Source organism: Rhinopithecus bieti, unplaced genomic scaffold (assembly GCF_001698545.2).
Source record: "Rhinopithecus bieti isolate Rb0 unplaced genomic scaffold, ASM169854v2 scaffold_12, whole genome shotgun sequence".
NCBI lineage: Eukaryota > Metazoa > Chordata > Mammalia > Primates > Cercopithecidae > Rhinopithecus > Rhinopithecus bieti.
In genome coordinates this window covers 56,053-64,505 of record NW_016803028.1, presented here as the reverse complement: position 1 = coordinate 64,505, position 8,453 = coordinate 56,053, and the positions used below count along the sequence as shown (strand labels likewise).

At 39.5% G+C, this 8,453-nt stretch overlaps 1 pseudogene; it reads right to left on the bottom strand.

Annotated features, from left to right (window-relative positions):
• Nucleotides 1-2,102: 2,102 nt before the first annotated feature.
• On the bottom strand, nucleotides 2,103-4,514 carry LOC108534101 (chromodomain Y-like protein; annotated as a pseudogene).
• Between the last annotated feature and the right edge of the window lie 3,939 nt (nucleotides 4,515-8,453).

Below are 8,453 nucleotides of genomic sequence, written 5' to 3'. Positions count from 1 at the left end.
CAGGTCAAAGGTGGATCCAAAGGTTTTCTGATTGGCAATTGATTGAAAGACTTAAGCTTTGCCTGAAGAGTTTGAAATTAGCATGAAGAAATGCTTGAGTTGAGACAAGGGGCATTGTGGAAGCCAAGGTTCTTGTCATGTAGCTGAAGCTTCCAGATAGGAGGTTTCAGAGAGAATAGACAGCAAATTTCTCCTATTGGGCCTTACAAGGTGTCAGACTCTCCAGGAGAAGATCTAGCAAGGGAAGGAGATTCTCTACAGATTGCAAATTTCTCTCACAAGAGACAACTTTGCAGAGTCATTTTAAAATACATTTTTGGGTAAAACACTTTGATTTCCTTCAGAGCTTACTGTCTGTCATGTGATGCCATACCAGAGTCAGGTTGGAATTTGGTATCCAAAGAGTCTGTTTGGTCAGTCTTGTGATCTCTATTTTAATGTTAGTTAATGCTGGTCAGTTGTGCCTAAATTCCAAAGAGAGGAGGGTATAAGGAGGCCTATGCAGCATTCCCTTCCCATCACACCTGAACTAGCTTTTCAGGTTTCTTCAGTACCACCTTGGCCAAGAGAGCAGTCCATTTAGTCAGCTGGGGCTTAGAATTTTATTTTGGATTAGAAGGTAAACAAAAATATTTTATTCTCTCTTAATGTTACACGAAAATCTTGTGCAAAAGAGAAAACCAAATTTTACCTTTGTATTTAGTGTATTATTAACAGCTAATTGTATGTAGGTATATGTGTGTGTGTTTGTGTGTGTGTAAGAAATGTTAGTTTGATTTAACCAGTTTTCACAACTGAATATTTATTCTATAAAAACTTTACAGATTATACAGTTTATATATAGTTCAAACTACTGAATGAAAAGGTAGGCCCCACAGATGCAGAAGTACTATACCAATCAATCCAAGATAAAGGTTGATTTACACACTGTACAGCACAGCACTTTGCATGGCTGGGGTGGTGGTCAGTTCTGAGTATAAACTTCAATATTGCACAGAAATAAGGTTTTGATTTGTTTTCACTCTTCATACATTCAATATGATTGCAAACTCAGAAGCCTAACTAATAATAAGTGATATGGTTTGGCTATGTACCCACCCAAATCTCACCTTGAATTGTCATAATCCCTATGTGTCAAGGGTGGGGCCGGATGGAGATAACTGAATCTTGGAGGCAGTTCTCCCCATACTGATCTTGTGGTAGTGAATAAGTCTTATGAGATCTGATGGTTTTACAAATAGGAGTTCCTCTGCACAAGCACTGTTGCCTGCTGCCATGTAGGACATGCCTTTGCTTCTCCTCTGCGGTCTGCCATGATTGTGAGGCCTCCACAGCCATGTGGAACTGTGAGTTCATTAAACTTCTTTCCTTTATAAATTACCCAGTCTCAGTATGTCTTTATTAGCAGTGTGAGAACAGACTAATACAGTGAGCATCTGTAGTCTGGAATGAGCACTCACTCCTGGAAGGAAGTCACATGTCTATCCACATAGGGCACTCTTGGACGCCATATTGTAATAGTCTATTGTATAGACATAAAAGCAGAGGCCAAGAACATTAAAAGTTGAAAATAAGGTAGTTCTTTTTTTGTTTTGAAAGGAGTTTCTGCAACTAATACTATGTTAAAAGAACTTTAACTTCTTAAATTAAATATATTCTAAGTGAACCTAAAAAATTACATTTTATAAACATAAAAATAATTTATTTTGATGTAATATATTAGTCATATCTGCAAATAGAAAATGAAAACTGTATTTAAGGTAACATTTCTGACCCAGTAATAAAAGTCACTTTGGTAGTTTTATTTTGTTTTGTTTTTTAAAGGGTCAGAAAAACTGTTTAAAGCTTGGTAAGACTAACATAACTTAGATATTCATTATTAAGCTATTCAGTCATTCACTAATACTACAAAAGAAGCTTTCTTTTAGAGAGACAGTGGTTTCTTCCTGCTAAATGGGTAAGCACTGGATATATTTAAAAAAGAAGAGGAAACCAATCGGTATCTCACATGAATCCTAAGCATATGTTTGGTTTAGGGGTGTGCTCATCAGTGGATTTTTAATCAGAAAGATTTATCTTACAAGATAAGTCTCACTTTTGATTTAGAATTTCCCATCTCTGAAGTATTTGTACCTTCTTGGAGACAAAGGCAATACGTCAGACATTCTGTATCTCTGTATTAGTGAGGCTGGCTGATACTCCTTTAGATTCTGTATTCTAGAAGAAAAACATGAGAAAAACAAACATTATCAAACATTACTCTAGACTTTTCTGCAATTCAAAACTAATAAAACAGAATTCCTTTTTTTATATTGTACTAGCCAAAGCAAACAAAAACTAGAGCTTCCAAGAGCAGTCTAGTGCTCACCATTACACTTTTACACTTATGTGGGCAAAGTAGCTTTCTAGTTACTTATTTTAAAGCTACAGTACTTAAAAGCTTCTTGATAATAAATAACTTGACTATTTCCAGTCGTGGTTCCAAGTGTGAACTATGGGTGACTTATTTCAGGCTGCAAGAATGGATTAGGGAAACCAATGATGTTCTTTGGCTCAGCCCATCCCTGCGTCATCAGCAGGCAGCTTGACACTCACAACTCAATTTTCCTCTGCAAGCACTCTAACATGGAGTCCATCAGTTGGGCCAAGCCCCAAATTTTCTTCAGCACTTTGCACTCCACCTCATTGGCCTGCTCCAACTCCATCTTCATGTTGCAGCACAAAAGGGCTTCAGATTCCTCAAGCACAACCGGATTACATGAAGCAAACTTCTTAATTCAAATCATAACTTCCCGGGTGAAGGTCCCGGGCCCAAATACCTGGGCTACCAGACCTTTACCGCATGCCTCCTGTGCGGTCAGCTTCTGCCCACTGAGCAATATCTCATTTGCAAATGCTCCTTCCATTATTTTGGGAAACAATGGTAGAACAGCCATCTGGATTCTGTCCAAAGGTAGTAGAGAGTGGTGGAAACTAAGCCTTTTCAGTAGTCCAGACCACATTGCAAAGAGGCAATATAGATGCTCTTAGCCTAATGGTTAGGCCATTGACTACTACAGTAATAGGCTTCTGAAACTGTATGAAAGTATTCACGAAGTTTCTGATAGCTTCTGCTGTTTTAGTGCTTTCTCTTTTGCTGTCATTTGTTGAATGCTATATAAAATAAATAAAGTCAAGTGCACAACAGAAGACACTGCCAATGGCACTGAGCAGCATAAGCTTTCTGTCATCAGCAGCAGCTGTGCTCAAGCACGTTGGATTTCTTTTCTTTTCTTTTCTTTTTTTTTTTTTGAGACAGAGTCACTCTGTTTCCCAGGCTGGAATACAGTGGTGCCATCTCACCTCACTGCAACCTCTGCCTCCCAGATTCAAATGATTTTCCTGCCTCAGCCTCCTGAGCAGCTGGGATTACAAGTGGGCTAATTTTTTTGCATTTTTAGTAGAGATGGGTTTTCACCATGCTGGCCAGGCTGATCTCAAACACCTGGCCTTAAGTGATCTGCCTGCCTCGGCCTCCCAAAGTGCTGGGATTACAGGCGTGAGTCACCGTGCCTGGCCTGTACTTCTTTCATTACCTTGAAATTTAGCGAGTTATTCTCTGATGATTCTGTGAATATAACAAGGTGAGTGAAATCATCCTGCTTTCTGATGACAATAGCTCTTTATCTGCAGGCACTTTCTGTTTGCCTCATGCTGAAACGCAATCACTTGCCAAAGGTTGGCCTTTTCTGTCATCAATAAATTTTCTTCTCCCAGGTGTCACTCCTGTAACAGATGTCTGCATGTTGGTTGTTCCATTGGCTGTTAATGCATCCATAAACAGAGATGTACCTTTCCCATTAATAGCTAGGGCTGTGGTCATGGCTGTAGTCGTGAGGCCAGACACCTGAGGCACTAGTGGGTGTATTCAGGGCCTGTTTCCCATCCTGGCCTGCTCCATGCACAGGGGTCCGATAAAGCTCCAACTTATTATTTTTCTGCCACCATTCTATAGCTCCAACTGGCTATTCAGTCACCATAATGTCATCCTGACCCTGCTCAACAGGGTCGTTTCTGGGGGCTCTTGTTCTGAAAGCCATCCACCGTGGTTCTGCTCTTAATGGGGCTCTTAAACACAAGTATCTTGACACCTGACTTTGCTAGGTCAATATTCTTCCAGCTAGAGAGAGATGGAGCTGTGTTTTTCCTGAACTTCCGGGTAGCAGCAAACAACTGGCTGTTTTTAGACTTGTGGTGTTTGCCAATCTCTAGTGACTTAGGAGAGGTCTTATCAAAGTTTCTGTTGGTGGATCTGGAGATTTATTTCCTAGCATTGTTTGGAGAGTGCCGTTTGTTCTGGTCAGTGTGCGCTCTTTCTGCTTTTTGACGTGGTGTCTGTATTCCTCATGTTTCATGAGATGCTGCTCTGGTTCCCAAGTGTGATCCTCACTGTCATAGCCCTTGCATTAAAGCAAATACTCTGTCTTCCCTTCTTATTTTTCCTTTTGTCAACAATTCTTTCAGCCTGTCCTGTTCTAGTTGATGCAGGCCATCATAATCCAGTTTACTCCTTCTCTAAATCCTGTGTACCCAAACCATCGATCATTGCAAACCAGTACTTCCCAAGATAAAACTCTTCAGGTCAGGAATCACAGCCATTTCCTGCCTTAGGAGAACAATGACTTACAGGTAATTTTTCACAAAACCGTAAAATAAACAAATCCATCTAATCTCAATCAGTTAGACCATAAGGTAAGATTTCCATAAACCTTTTAAAAACTTTTTCAATCTTTTGTTATAGAGTGGATCAATCCTGCAAAAAACAAACAAAGAAACAAACAAAACCTTATTATTCTGACACAGGGGCCCAGATTCTCACATCAGTGTGCTTTTGCTATTAATGCTTAATTTATAGGAAAACTAAATAATCCCTTTTACATTTTAGCCAATTTAAGCACACAGAATTCTTTTCACAAGATCAATTTCATAAACTTTCTATAACTTGCTTAAACCTTCAGTTTTGTCCCATCATTGTACCTTAGGATAAAATGTACATTCTTTTCACCTTTCTGTATTCATATAGCTTTACCGGACACTGTTTTACTTCTTTAATTAAAATAATAAAATCCTCTAAACTAGGAAAAATTACTTTCCCTTTAACAAAAATCACATTTCTTTGTCTTCTTACAATTTTTTAAATCAAAACTCATCTTACTTTCCTTATAGAGTTTGTATAAAAAATATACGCTCAAAAAAAAAATGGTTACAGTAAGGCCTAACGACACGTGGAGCTCTCCCTGGCCCAGCTATGCCTCGTGGTTCAGCCTTATCCGCAGCTCTGTTTTTTGTCCTGAGCTCTGCATCTGATACATAATTAAAAATGCTACCTGTTAGGTTTTTCACTAAAAATAAGAGTTGCTAAGAGTTAACATTGTAATTAACGTAAACCTGATCCAAATATACATAAATTGGAAAACTGAAACTGCCTTTGCAAAACTGTAACTGAGGAAATGATGACAGTGACAGAAATCAGACCTAACCGACTCCATCTTGCTTCTAACTTTTAAGCTGTCCTTATTCATTCCTGGGCATTGGCCGAACTAACTTTGGGAAGGAATTCAGTTCATGGTTTGATTCTGAAACAAAATTGATAATAGTCCTTTCCAGAAAAGACCCCCTTCTTTCCTGGGGACCAGTCTGCCTAGGCAGGACTAACAAATTACCTACAAGATTAGAAAGTACAGTTTAGGGGTCATGCAGCCTCTGGTTCCAAGAATCTGAACCTCCCCAAATTGCTCCTGGGGATAACATCACTATTGTAAAACCCAAGGTGAGTGCTTGAGATATTTTGCCGACTCTGCACTCCATGGATCAGCTGACACCACTCAGATCTGTAATCTGGCTCAACCAGTTCTGCCATCCCACCCAGGAACAGAAGACAGCAAGAAAAACTCATTTCGACCCCCTATGATTCCATCTCCAGCCTGACCAATCATCACCCTCCACTTCCCAAGCCCCTTCCCGCCAAATTATCTTTAAAAATTCTCATCCCCAAATGTAATAATAAAACTCCGGTCTCCCACATAGCCAGTTGTGTGTGAATTACTCTTTCTCCATCCATTATGATTCCCCTGTCTTGATAAATCGGCTCTGTCTAGGCAGTGGGCAAGGTGAACTCATTGGACGGTTACACTTCCACAGTGTTCCTCTGTATAAGGACATTCCCCAGAGGCCAGTGAACAACCCAAGCCAATCAGCTCACTCTGTGATCCACCCATTCCCTATTTAATATATACTCCATGGTCAAGTCTTTTTTTCATAACACAAAGCAATTTCTGGTACCCCCAAAAGCCAAAGAGATTAGGTAACACAATCCAAAAGAGACTGAAGATGGCAAAGAGGAAGGAGGAATAGGGTGAAGTAAAAATAAATAGAACAATTTTAAGAAAGGAAGTGAACAGAAGTACTAAGCACATATTTTTTTTTAATGTTTCAGTCAACTAAAAAATTCCTAAAATAGAATCCAAAAGAGAAAAGTATAATGTGTATATATATATATATATTTATACACACACATATTTAATCTACCTTAGATATCAACTTTTAATTAAGCTGACTTCTAATCGTAGATTTGGAGTTTTGGAGTAAGCCAACTCCACTCAGATTTTTTTAAAAAAAATCCTTTCAAATCTCTTATTATAAGATTTCAGCCGGGACAAATAGCTGATATTTTTGGCTTTTGAACATCCTTGCCAAAGATACCCTCTCAATTACCATAACCAAAGTTATAACCACAGATGCACGCATGACGTATCTCCAAAGAGGTGACAAGTAGTTTTACAAGATCCAGAATCACCCCAAAATAACTAAGAGAAAGGAAAGTTTCACTAGCCATAAACAGGGTTTAACCCACATTTCTTTCAGGCCATATTTTCTAGGGTCTTAACTTTACAGCTTACTGTCCATACATGAAGGCCCAAGAGCCTTGGGTCCCCCACCACAGACAGAAGACAGGAAATCAAAAGCTGTCCACGTAAGGGGAAAAGATCAATAATATATTGGTACCCCCAAAGCCACATAAATATTAAACCAAGACAGGCTGGTTCCCTGACCAGGAATCAAACCCATGCTGTGGAGGGTTTTAACAATTAGGCCACAAAGTAGAATGGCCATTGTTATTCCCTAATCAGGAAGCAAACCCAAGCTGTGGTGGAAATTTTAACTACCAGAACTATTTTCGGTCAGAGTTTGCTCTTAATTTAGTCAAGAGAATTTTTAAGGCTAGCCATGAAACTATTAGGCTTCCTTTAAAATATCTGATCTTTTCATTAATAGTGTAGAACAGAAAATCTCTAAAATCTTTAAATTAATAGCACAATAAGAGAGAGAGGCTGGAAAGGCAGTCTTATGCGAAACATTTCAGATAGTCAAATTTTAATTTTTCTTAAGTGGCTGGGGTTTTTAGAGGTGGAATTTGACTTTCTACAGCTGCAGGGATTTTAGTCAACTTTAGAGGAGGCTAGAAGTTGGTTAAATCTAATGGAACATGGACTGAAACAAACAAACAAAAAACAGAAAAAAGCAACCACACGATTTACATAAAATTGAGATTTCTGAGCACGAGGAGAAATTACAGCCAACGGACAGTAAGCCTTGACCTTCAGCTACTAAATCCCCAATGACACCCCGAACCAGCTCCTTACCTGGAGATGGGGCCCAAGCTGAAAACTGCTCTCTGCCATCATGGAAGCAGGAAAGTCGTCTTCCTTGTTAGAAGTAAAAACTCCCAGGAAAGGAGTTCTGCAGCAGAATAAACTTCAGATCTCAACTGGAAATTTTTGAGTGATTAGGGATCTCTGGAGGGAGAAACTCTCAGACTTCAGCAAATCATCCAATAGGTCAGAGCAATAAAGAGCTCCAGCTGGTACTGGGGGCCCAGCAGGAGCGCTGCTACAGGCCAAGAGCCAACTCCACTCAGACAGCCCCTTTGTGGTTATCAAAATGTAAACCAAAAAGTCTCCATCCATTAGAGGTTTATTTGGCCAAAGCTGAGGATGTGCCTGGGAAAAAGCATAGATCACAGATGCTCCTGTGATCTATGTTTTTTCCAAAGGGGTTTTGTGAACTTCAGTTCACAAAAGGGGAACTGCAAGCAGGAGGGAGAAGAAAAGGAGGCAGGCAGTGAGGCAGGTGATCACATTCTTGTGAGGCTCTAATTAGCCTCAGTACATTTTACAGTGAAAAGAGGGAATAGAGGAAAAAGTGAATGATGCATTGTCTCATGCTCAGTGAGTTTTACATAAGATGAAGCAAACGTGGAAAAAGGAAGTAGAGGAAATGAGGCTATGACATGGTGCTGTGAAATTACACCTATCTGGGAGCCAAAGGAAGACAGTATTTGTGACTCAGCTTCTAAGCTTAATTTGCCCTTTGGTATAGTGAGTTCAGGGTCCCAAGGTTCTATTTTTTTTTTC